Source organism: Ranitomeya imitator, chromosome 8 (genome assembly GCF_032444005.1).
Source record: "Ranitomeya imitator isolate aRanImi1 chromosome 8, aRanImi1.pri, whole genome shotgun sequence".
In the NCBI taxonomy this organism is placed as follows: Eukaryota; Metazoa; Chordata; class Amphibia; order Anura; family Dendrobatidae; genus Ranitomeya; species Ranitomeya imitator.
The window spans coordinates 153,853,971-153,866,002 of record NC_091289.1 but is presented as its reverse complement, the minus strand read 5'-3'; positions in this window follow the sequence as shown (position 1 = coordinate 153,866,002).

Below are 12,032 nucleotides of genomic sequence, written 5' to 3'. Positions count from 1 at the left end.
TTTGGAGAAAAAACATCCTGCAAAGTTGCCTTCAGGAAGCGTTTTTTCTCCATAGACTTTCATTAGCGACGGATTGCCACACGTTGCATCAGTCGTGCGACGGATGCGATGTGTTTTTGCAGTCCGTTGGGACAAAAAAACATTGCTTGCAACGTTTTTTGTCCATCGGTTCCACTTTTTCCACCCCCTCCTCCCCGGACCTTACAATGGGGAGGAGGGGGTGGAAAACTGCATCCGCTGCCCCCATTGTGATTTTATTCTGTACCGACGCTAGTGTGAAAGTAGCCTAAAACGCAGTGTCTTTTTCCTGCAGATTTCTAAAATCCGCAGAGATCCATTCTACGTGTGCACATAGCCTCAAGGAGACTTTTTGGAGCAATTCCTGTGCACATGGCCTTAAAGTTGGCTTATCATTCCTTTTATGATGCGTTCCTTCTCCACCTCTCCTGTCTCTATTCACCTGGTTCCTGTCATGAAGAGGCTGGTGATTGGCTGCAGCAGTTGTGTCATTGCTGGGAATGGAACCTGCTATGTCCTTTGTAGCATGTAAAGTGTCACCAGTGTGGTGTTAGTGAGGCAATTTGCATTACTATCAATTTTTCCCATTAAAATAGCTGCTGTAATCCTTATAAAAAAAAACCCTCTTTATATCGTTATTAGTGATGAGCCTGCTTGATTACATGTGGGGATTCCCTGGCAACCCCCACGTACTCAGCCTGGCTAGTAGCTGTAAATCATTCAGCTGCTGCGATGAACAGTTACAAATACTTGGAGACCACCTGAGCGTGCTCGGGAAAACCAGAACAATGAGTATACTCGCTCATCACTAGTAGCCACGCTTGCGCATTCTCCATCAGCGATCCGTGCATGCGCCGTGACTACCGATCCCCGTGTGTGCGCACTGAAGCCAGTTTTCTTTCCCAGCTTCTCTGTGTACGCGCATGCACCAGAGCCGCTGCACGTCAGTCTATCAATGTCTGTGAGGAGTGCAGCGACTCTGGCGCATGCCCACACAGTCAGCAAAGCTGGAAATTAAAACCGACTTCATTGAGCAAACGCGGGTCAGCAATTACATATTGCGCAAGTGCGGCTACCCCAATACACATTGCACAAGCACGGGATATTCAGTGACAAGCCTGCTTGAATGCAATGAAGCACACTCCTATGACTAAAAGAGCAGGTAAGATATAACTAAAGTGCCTTTTTTTAATAAGGATTACAGCGGCTACAAAGGACATGACAGGTTCCCTTCAGGCTCTGTGTCCCTACACCAATGTCGATAGAACATAGTTATCATTAGTTCTTTCACATTGTCTATTATTATTATTATTATTTATTTATATAGCACCATTGATTCCATGGTGCTGTACATGAGAAGGGGTTACATACAAGTTACAAATATCACATACAGTAAACAAACTAACAATGACGGACTGATACAGAGGGGCGAGGACCCTGCCCTTGCGGGCTTACATTCTACAGGATTATGGGGAAGGAGACAGTAGGTTGAGGGTTTGACAGACTTAGGCAAATTATAGGCTGCAGGCTACATCTGCCCTCTGGCTGTGGGTGTCCTCGGTGTGAACAGTGACTGACAAGTCAGGTGCACAGCAATGATGCAACGCTGAGACCTGCTGGACCTTATGCTCTGTTCCTTTTGCTCTTTGTTGCAGCTGCCATAGATGGTCTTGTGGCACCTTAAGGGAATGTTCACATGCTGTTTCTTAGATGAAGCTTCAAGAAACTGCCGGCTGTGTTTTTCATGAAATTTAGTTAAAAAGGTTGTAAAGCATTAATATATCAAGCACCAACACCATATGAAGCAAAAACACCGCAGGGGGGAAATTGGACCCCAAAAGTTGTCCAATTTGTCCTGAGTACGCTGATACCCCATATGTTGGGGTAAACCCCTGTTTGGGCGCACGGGAGAGCTCGGAAGTGAAGGAGCACTGTTTTACTTTTTCAATGCAGAATTAGCTGGAATTGAGATCGGACGCCATATTGCGTTTGGAGAGCCCCTGATGTGCCTAAACAGTGGAAAACCCCCAATTATAACTGAAACCCTAATCCAAACACACCCCTAACCCTAATCCCAACAGTAACCCTAACCACACCACTAACCCTGACACACCCCTAACCCCAACCCTATTCCCAACCGTAAATGTAATCCTAACCCTAACTTTAGCCTCAACCCTAACTGTAGCCTTAACCCTAGCCCCAACCCTAACGGGAAAATGGAAATTAAAAAAAGTATTTATTTTTCCCTGGATGAAGGGGGGTTTGATTTACTTTTATAGCGGGTTTTTTAGCGGATTTTTATGATTGGCAGCCGTCACACACTGAAAGATGCTTTTTATTGCAAAAAATATTTTTTGCGTTACCACATTTTGAGAGCTATAATTTTTCCATATTTGAGTCCACAGAGTCATGTGAGGTCTTGTTTTTTGCGGGACGAGTTGACGTTTTTATTGGTAACTTTTTCGGGCACGTGACATTTTTTGATCGCTTTTTATTCCGATTTTTGTGAGGCAGAATGACCAAAAACCAGCTATTCATGAATTTCTTTTGGGGGAGGCGTTTATACCGTTCCGCATTTGGTAAAATTGATAAAGCAGTTTTATTCTTCGGGTCAGTACGTTTACAGCGATACCTCAAAAAACCATTTCATACTATTGGATTAATAATGGATAGGTGTCATAATTGACGCCTCTCCATTATTAACCTGGCTTAATGTCACCTTACAATAGCAAGGTGACATTAACCCTTCATTACCCCATATCCCACCGCTACACGGGAATGGGAAGAGAGTGGCCAAGTGCCAGAATAGGCGCATTTTCTAGATGTGCCTTTTCTGGGGTGGCTGGGGGCGGATGTTTTTAGCTGGGATGGGGTGGGGGTGGGGGGGCAATAACCATGGACGCTCTCCAGGCTATTAATATCTGCCCTCAGTCACTGGCTTTACCACTCTGGCGGAGAAAATTGCGCGGGAGCTCACACCAATTTTTTCCGCGATTTAACCCTTTAATTTAATAACTAGAGCACCCAAATTTTGCACATACACACTACTAACGTTAGTAGTGTGGAATATGCAAAAAAAAAAAGGGATATGAGATGGTTTACTGTATGTAAACAATGTCTCATATCCTGTCGGGTTTGGGAAGGAGATAGCAGAGCCGGCAATTGAATTACCGGCTTTTAAGCTATCTAGCGCTGTATGAAATATTAATATATACACATATATGTGTCTCACTGACATATATATATATATATATATATATATATATATACACCCTGATACTATGTGTAGACATTTATCTTAGCTGTTCTATTCTAACCTTTCAGTGTGATTTTACTCTACACCGCACTGAATTGCCGGCTTTTCTCTCTAACACTGCTGCGTATTTCTCGCAAGTCACACTGCTGGTCCGTGTGTAATCCGTATTTTTCTGGCCCCCATAGACTTTCATTGGTGTATTTTTTGCGCAATATGGTGACAAACGCAGCATGCTGCGTTTTTGCTACGGCCGTAGAAGACCGTATAATACGGATCAGTAAAATACGGCTGATAGGAGCAGGGGCATAGAGAAGCATTGTACCGTATGCAATCTGTATTTTCAGCACCTCTCTTGCATCCGTAAAACACGCTAGTGTGAGGCCGGCCTTACAGAGAAATGTCACAATTAGTGATGAGTAAACATTACCAGATGAGGAGTTATCCAAGCATGCTTGGGTGCTCAAATACTATGTTCTAGTCCCCACGGCTGCATGTCTCACGGCTGTTCGACAGCTTCAACACATGCAGGGATTGTTGGTTTGTTAGAAAAAAAATTGAATATTCAAGAGAGCAGCGAGAATAAAATAAAGGTAAACATCAGCCACTTTTGCGATGATGACAGGTCTTCTGTAAACAGGCATTCATTATTCTTTAACCCCTCTGTGACCTTAGACGTACTATCCCGTCGAGGTGCCCTGGGCTTATCTGACCCTGGACGGGATAGTACGTCATAGCCGATCGGCCGCGCTCACGGGGGGAGCGCGGCCGATCGCGGCCGGGTGTCACCTGCTTATCGCAGCTGACATCCGGCACTATGTGCCAGGAGCGGTCACGGACCGCCCCCGGCACATTAACCCCTGGCACACCGCGATCAAAGATGATCGCGATGTGCCGGCGGTGCAGGGAAGCACCGCGCAGGGAGGGGGCTCCCTGCGGGCTTCCCTGAGCCCCCCGCAGCAACGCGATGTGATCGCGTTGCTGCGAGGGTCTCCTCACCTCCCTCCCTGCTCGAGCCCCGGATCCAAGATGGCCGCGGATCCGGGTCCTGCAGGGAGGGAGGTGGCTTCACAGAGCCTGCTCAGAGCAGGCACTGTGAAGCAGCCTGCACTCCTATCAGATCAGTGATCTGACAGAGTGCTGTGCAAACTGTCAGATCACTGATCTGTGATGTTCCCCCCTGGGACAAAGTAAAAAAGTAAAAAAAAAATTTTCCAAATGTGTAAAAAAAATAAAAAAAAATATTCCAAAATAATGAAAAAAAAAAAAAAAATATTATTCCCATAAATACATTTCTTCATCTAAATAAAAAAAAAAAAACAATAAAAGTACACATATTTAGTATCGCCGCGTCCGTAACGACCCGACCTATAAAACTGTCCCACTAGTTAACCCCTTCAGTAAACACCGTAAGAAAAAAAAAAAAAAAAACGAGGCAAAAAACAACGCTTTATTATCATACCGCCGAACAAAAAGTGGAATAACACGCGATCAAAAGGACAGATATAAATAACCATGGTACCGCTGAAAGCGTCATATTTTCCCGCAAAAAAAGAGCCGCCATACAGCATCATCAGCAAAAAAATAAAAAAGTTATAGTCCTGAGAATAAAGCGATGCAAAAATAATTATTTTTTCTGTAAAATAGTTTTTATCGTATAAAAGCACCAAACCATAAAAAAATGATATAAATGAGGTATCGCTGTAATCGTACTGACCCGAAGAATAAAACTGCTTTATCAATTTTACCAAACGCGGAACGGTATAAACGCCTCCCCCAATAGAAATTCATGAATAGCTGGCTTTTGGTCATTCTTCCTCACAAAAATCGGAATAAAAAGCGATAAAAAAATGTCACGTGCCCAAAAATGTTTTCAATAAAAACGTCAACTCGTCCCGCAAAAAACAAGACCTCACATGACTCTGTGGACCAAAATATGGAAAAATTATAGCTCTCAAAATGTGGTATTGCAAAAAATATTTTTTGCAATAAAAAGGGTCTTTCAGTGTGTGACGGCTGCCAATCATAAAAATCCGCTAAAAAACTCGCTATAAAAGTAAATCAAACCCCCCTTCATCACCCCCTTAGTTAGGGAAAAATAAAAAAAAATGTATTTATTTCCATTTTCCCATTAGGGCTAGGGTTAGGGCTAGGGCTAGGGCTAGGGTTAGGGCTAGGGTTAGGGCTAGGGTTAGGGCTAGGGTTAGGGCTAGGGCTAGGGTTAGGGCTAGGGCTAGGGTTAGGGTTAGGGCTAGGGTTAGGGCTAGGGTTAGGGTTAGGGTTAGGGCTAGGGTTAGGGTTGGGGCTACAGTTAGGGTTGGGGCTAAAGTTAGGGTTAGGGTTTAGATTACATTTACAGTTGGGAATAGGGTTGGGATTAGGGTTAGGGGTGTGTCAGGGTTAGAGGTGTGGTTAGGGTTACCGTTGGAATTAGGGTTAGGGGTGTGTTTAGATTAGGGTTTCAGTTATAATTGGGGGGTTTCCACTGTTTCGGCACATCAGGGGCTCTCCAAACACGACATGGCGTCCGATCTCAATTCCAGCCAATTCTGCGTTGAAAAAGTAAAACAGTGCTCCTTCCCTTCCGAGCTCTCCTGTGTGCCCAAACAGGGGTTTACCCCAACATATGGGGTATCAGCGTACTCAGGACAAATTGGACAACAACTTTTGTGGACCAATTTCTCCTGTTACCCTTGGGAAAATACAAAACTGGGGGCTAAAAAATAATTTTTGTGGGAAAACAAAAAGATTTTTTATTTTCACGGCTCTGCGTTATAAACTGTAGTGAAACACTTGGGGGTTCAAAGTTCTCACAACACATCTAGATAAGTTCATTGAGGGGTCTAGTTTCCAATATGGGGTCACTTGTGGGGGGTTTCTACTGTTTAGGTACATTAGGGGCTCTGCAAACGCAATGTGACGCCTGCAGACCAATCCATCTAAGTCTGCATTCCAAATGATGCTCCTTCCCTTCCGAGCCCTCCCATGCGCCCAAACGGTGGTTCCCCCCCACATATCGGGTATCAGCGTACTCAGGACAAATTGGACAACAACATTTAGGGTCCAATTTCTCCTGCTAACCTTGGAAAAATACAAAACTGGGGGCTAAAATATAATTTTTGTGGAAAAAAAAATATTTTTTATTTGCATGGCTCTGCGTTATAAACTGTAGTGAAATACTTGGGGGTTCAAAGCTCTCACAACACATCAAGATGAGTTCCTTAGGGGGTCTACTTTCCAAAATGGTGTCACTTGTGGGGGGTTTCTACTGTTTAGGTACATTAGGGGCTCTGCAAACGCAATGTGACGCCTGCAGACCATTCCATCTAAGTCTGCATTCCAAATGGCGCTCCTTCCCTTCCGAACCCTCCCATGCGCCCAAACGGTGGTTCCCCCCCACATATGGGGTATCAGCGTACTCAGGACAAATTGGACAACAACTTTTGGGGTCCAATTTCTCCTGTTACCCTAGGGAAAATACAAAACTGGGGGCTAAAAAATAATTTTTGTGGGAAAAAAATTTTGTTTTATTTTTATGGCTCTGCATTATAAACTTCTGTGAAGCCCTTGGTGGGTCAAAGTGCTCACCACACATCCAGATAAGTTCCTTAGGGGGTCTACTTTCCAAAATGGTGTCACTTGTGGGGGGTTTCAATGTTTAGGCACATCAGTGGCTCTCCAAACGCAACATGGCGTCCCATCTCAATTCCTGTCAATTTTGCATTGAAAAGTCAAACGGCGCTCCTTCCCTTCCGAGCTCTCCCATGCGCCCAAACAGTGGTTTACTGCCACATATGGGGTATCAGCGTACTCGGGACAAATTGGACAACAACTTTTGAGGTCCAATTTCTTCTCTTACCCTTGGAAAAATAAAAAATTGGGGGCAAAAATATAATTTTTGTGAAAAAATATGATTTTTTATTTTTACGGTTCTGCATTATAAACTTCTGTGAAGCACTTGGTGGGTCAAAGTGCTCACCACACCTCTAGATAAGTTCCTTAGGGGGTCTACTTTCCAAAATGGTGTCACTTGTGGGGGGTTTCAATGTTTAGGCACATCAGTGGCTCTCCAAACGCAACATGGCGTCCCATCTCAATTTCTGTCAATTTTGCATTGAAAAGTCAAACTGCGCTCCTTCCCTTCCGAGCTCTCCCATGCGCCCAAACAGTGGTTTACTGCCACATATGGGGTATCAGCGTACTCAGGACAAATTGGACAACAACTTTTGAGGTCCAATTTCTTCTCTTACCCTTGGAAAAATAAAAAATTGGGGGCAAAAATATAATTTTTGTGAAAAAATATGATTTTTTATTTTTACGGTTCTGCATTATAAACTTCTGTGAAGCACTTGGTGGGTCAAAGTGCTCACCACACATCCAGATAAGTTCCTTAGGGGGTCTACTTTCCAAAATGGTGTCACTTGTGGGGGGTTTCAATGTTTAGGCACATCAGTGGCTCTCCAAACGCAACATGGCGTCCCATCTCAATTCCTGTCAATTTTGCATTGAAAAGTCAAATAGCGCTCCTTCCCTTCCGAGCTCTCCCATGCGCCCAAACAGTGGTTTACTGCCACATATGGGGTATCAGCGTACTCAGGACAAATTGGACAACAACTTTTTGGGTCCAATTTCTCCTGTTACCCTTGGTAAAATAAAACAAATTGGAGCTGAAGTAAATTTTTTGTGTAAAAAAGTTAAATGTTCATTTTTATTTAAACATTCCAAAAATTCCTATTAAACACCTGAAGGGTTAATAAACTTCTTGAATGTGGTTTTGAGCACCTTGAGGGGTGCAGTTTTTAGAATGGTGTCACACTTGGGCATTTTCTATCATATAGACCCCTCAAAATGACTTCAAATGAGACGTGGTCCCTAAAAAAAAATGGTGTTGTAAAAATGAGAAATTGCTGGTCAACTTTTAACCCTTATAACTCCCTAACAAAAAAAAAAATTGGTTCCAAAATTATGCTGATGTAAAGGAGACATGTGGGAAATGTTACTTATTAAGTATTTTGTGTGACATATCTCTGTGATTTAATTGCATAAATATTCAAAGTTTGAAAATTGCGAAATTTTCAAAATTTTCGCCAAATTTCCGTTTTTTTCACAAATAAACGCAGGTACTATCAAAGAAATTTTACCACATCATGAAGTACAATATGTCACGAGAAAACAATGTCAGAATCACCAGGATCCGTTGAAGCGTTTCGGAGTTATAACCTCATAAAGGGACAGTGGTCAGAATTGTAAAAATTGGCCTGGTCATTAACGTGCAAACCACCCTTGGGGGTAAAGGGGTTAATAGCAGCCTACTCTGCTTTATATACTTAATACTTCTTTGGTAATTCTCTAGGCCAGTTTTCCCCAACATTGCTGACTCTCTAGGTACCCTTCATCCCCACCCACCATAGTGACTCCACAGGTTCCAATAACCAGAATATAAGGGCCAAAAGCGTTCCCACAGAAAGTATGCCGAGACTTTGTGCCCCCATTCAGTATTCTTGCATCCAGCCCACTCACCGCATTACTGCATGCAGGTAAGTGGCAGGATCATCCTATCTCCAGCTTACCGTATTCAGGTAAGTGGCGGGATCATCCTATCTCCAGCTTACCGTATTCAGGTAAGTGGCGGGATCATCCTATCTCCAGCTTACCGTATTCAGGTAAGTGGCGGGATCATCCTATCTCCAGCTTACCGTATTCAGGTAAGTGGCGGGATCATCCTATCTCCAGCTTACCGTATTCAGGTAAGTGGCGGGATCATCCTATCTCCAGCTTGCCGTATTCAGATAAGTGGCGGGATCATCCTATCTCCAGCTTGCCATATTCAGATAAGTGGCGGGATCATCCTATCTCCAGCTTGCCATATTTTCCCCTATTCGCCCCCCGCCAGTATATGAGCATCCAGATTTGCATCTATGTGAGGGGGTCCTCTGGAGACATGGAGCTAATGCACCAAGCTGGTTGTCCACCAACGTTCACCATCCAACCTGACAGAACTGGAGAGGATCTGCAAGGAAGAATGGCCGAGGATCCCCAAATCCAGGTGTGAAAAGCTTGTTGCGTCATTCCCAAGAAGACTCATGGCTGTACTAGCTCAAAAGGTGCTTCTACTCAATACTGAGCAAAGGGTCTGAATACTTATGACCTTGATATTTCAGCTTTTCTTTTTTAATAAATTTGCAAAAGTTTCTACATTTGTTTTTTTTTTCAGTCAAGATTGGGTGCAAAGTGCATTCATGAGAAAAAAAATAACTTTTTTGAATTTACCAAATGGCTGCAATGAAACAAAGAGTGAAAAATTTAAAAGGGTCTGAATACTTTCCGTTCCCACTATGTTCAGTTTCAGCATCCTGTGATAAATAGAAGTGAGTCGGGAAATCTTTAATGAACATCCCTCGTATGTCTTGTGCAACACCAACATCAGATATAGGAAAAATATTAGAAAGCGGTAATTTTTCTTTTTTCTTGCAAATTGAAGAGACAAAACAATTCATATATATTTATTTAATTCAAGCACATAACACATTCTTTGTACACCAACAAAATTAAACTATGTTTGTAATATCTCACTTTTTTTTTTACATCTCGTGAACATGTGTAGTTTCCAAATATTATACAGCAAATATCTTTACAACTTATATGCAAAACTTTACATGCTGCCCATAGGGAGAGTTAGTGATAGACGCAGCGGTTCTGCTTTCTAATGATAGCATGCAATCGGCTCTTAAATAATTGCATAGTGTATGGGGAACTAGACTGTTTTCTATTGTCTAAGGGTACCGTCACACACTGCCATTTCGATCGCTACGACGGTACGATTCGTGACGTTCCAGCGATATCGTTACGATATCGCTGTGTCTGACACGCAGCAGCGATCAGATCGGTGTGTGGCATCGCTAGATCGGTGTGTGTGACACCGATCTAGCAATGCGATCTAGCGATGCGTTCGCTTGTAACCAGGGTAAACATCGGGTTACTAAGCGCAGGGCCACGCTTAGTAACCCGATGTTTACCCTGGTTACAAGCGTAAAACTAAAAAAAAAAAAAAAACAGCACATACTTACATTCTGGTGTCCGTCAGGTCCCTTGCCATCTGCTTCCCGCACTCAGTGTTGCCGGCCGTAAAGTGAAAGCAGAGCACAGCGGTGACGTCACCGCTGTGCTGTGCTTTCACTTTCATTTTACGGCCGGCAGTCAGTGAGTGCGGGAAGCAGACGGCAAGGGACCTGACGGACACCGGAATGTAAGTATGTGCTGTTTTTTTTTTTACGCTGGTAATCAGGGTAAACATCGGGTTACTAAGCGCGGTCCTGCGCTTAGTAACCCGATGTTTACCCTGGTTACCCGGGGACTTCGGCATCGTTGGTCGCTGGAGAGCTGTCTGTGTGACAGCTCCCCAGCGACCACACTACGATTTACCTACGATCACGGCCAGGTCATATCGCTGGTCGTGATCGTAGGTAAATCGTATAGTGTGACGGTACCCTAATGAATGAGCTTATCTGAGAGCTAATACATCCGTAATACTGGGATTGTTCTACACAGAAGAAGTGTGAACATGTACTGTTCTCCTAAACTAAACTTGTCCCACAAAAAACAAGCCGCCGTACAGCTCCATCAGCGGAAAAATAAAAAAAAGGTTATAGCTGTCAGAATAAAGCGATGCAAAAATACCGTAAATATTTTTTCTATAAAGAAGTTTTTATTGTGTAAAAGCGCCAAAACATTTTAAAAAACTATATAAATGAGGTATCACTGTAATCGTACTGATCCGAAGAATAAAACTGTCTTATCAATTTTACCAGACATGAAAACGCATTAAAAAAAATCACAAAAATCAGTTCCTGAATTGCTGATTTTTATTTATTCTAACTCTGAAAAATCGGAATAGAAAACAATCAAAAAAACAGTAATGCAACACAAATTTAATAAACCTATTGGATTTCAGAAACAAAATGCTGACATGTGATATAGCGATATATTATACCTAGCTTTAGAGAAACTTATACAGAAATAAAACAGACATTTACTAATTGGTCAGCAAAATACATCACATATTACTATAATACATATATACTAATGATGAGCAAGTGATGAGCGAGTATACTTGTTGCTCGGGTTTTCCCTAGCATGCACGGGTGGTCTCCGAGTATTTGTTAGTGTTCGGAGATTTACAGCTACTAGACAGCTTGATTACATGTGGGGATTCCCAGGCAACCCCCACATGTACTCAGGCTGGCTAATAGCTGTAAATTATTCAGCTGAGGTGATGAAAACTAAATCTCCGAGCACTAAAAAATACTCGGAGATCACCCGAGCATGCTCAAGAAAACTTGAGCAATGAGTATACTCGCTTATCACTGGTACTACTATAGATATATTAGAGGGAAACGGTTAGTGGATTCATGCTGCCCGAAACATGAATTAATCAAAGACCACCTCTGTTATTGAAGATGTGTAAGTTTTATAGTGAAACACTGAGAAAATATACTTTTAAATACCGGCTGGGAAACAAGTGACTAGGAAGACTAGTCACAAAGGTATATCCCTGCCGGCTTTCTCCCGGACGTGCTCCTCTTGACCGACGGCCTCTCCCTGTAGACACGTGTACTGTAGAGAGATATGTGTTAATCTAAGGAGGTATGGTGGGAAGAAGTAGTTTGGGATACACCTCTGTGACCAGCCATCCTAGTCGTCTTGTCCCCGGATATTTTGAAATACTTTTTCTGAAATGCAACAGGGTTTCCGGCTAAAGGCT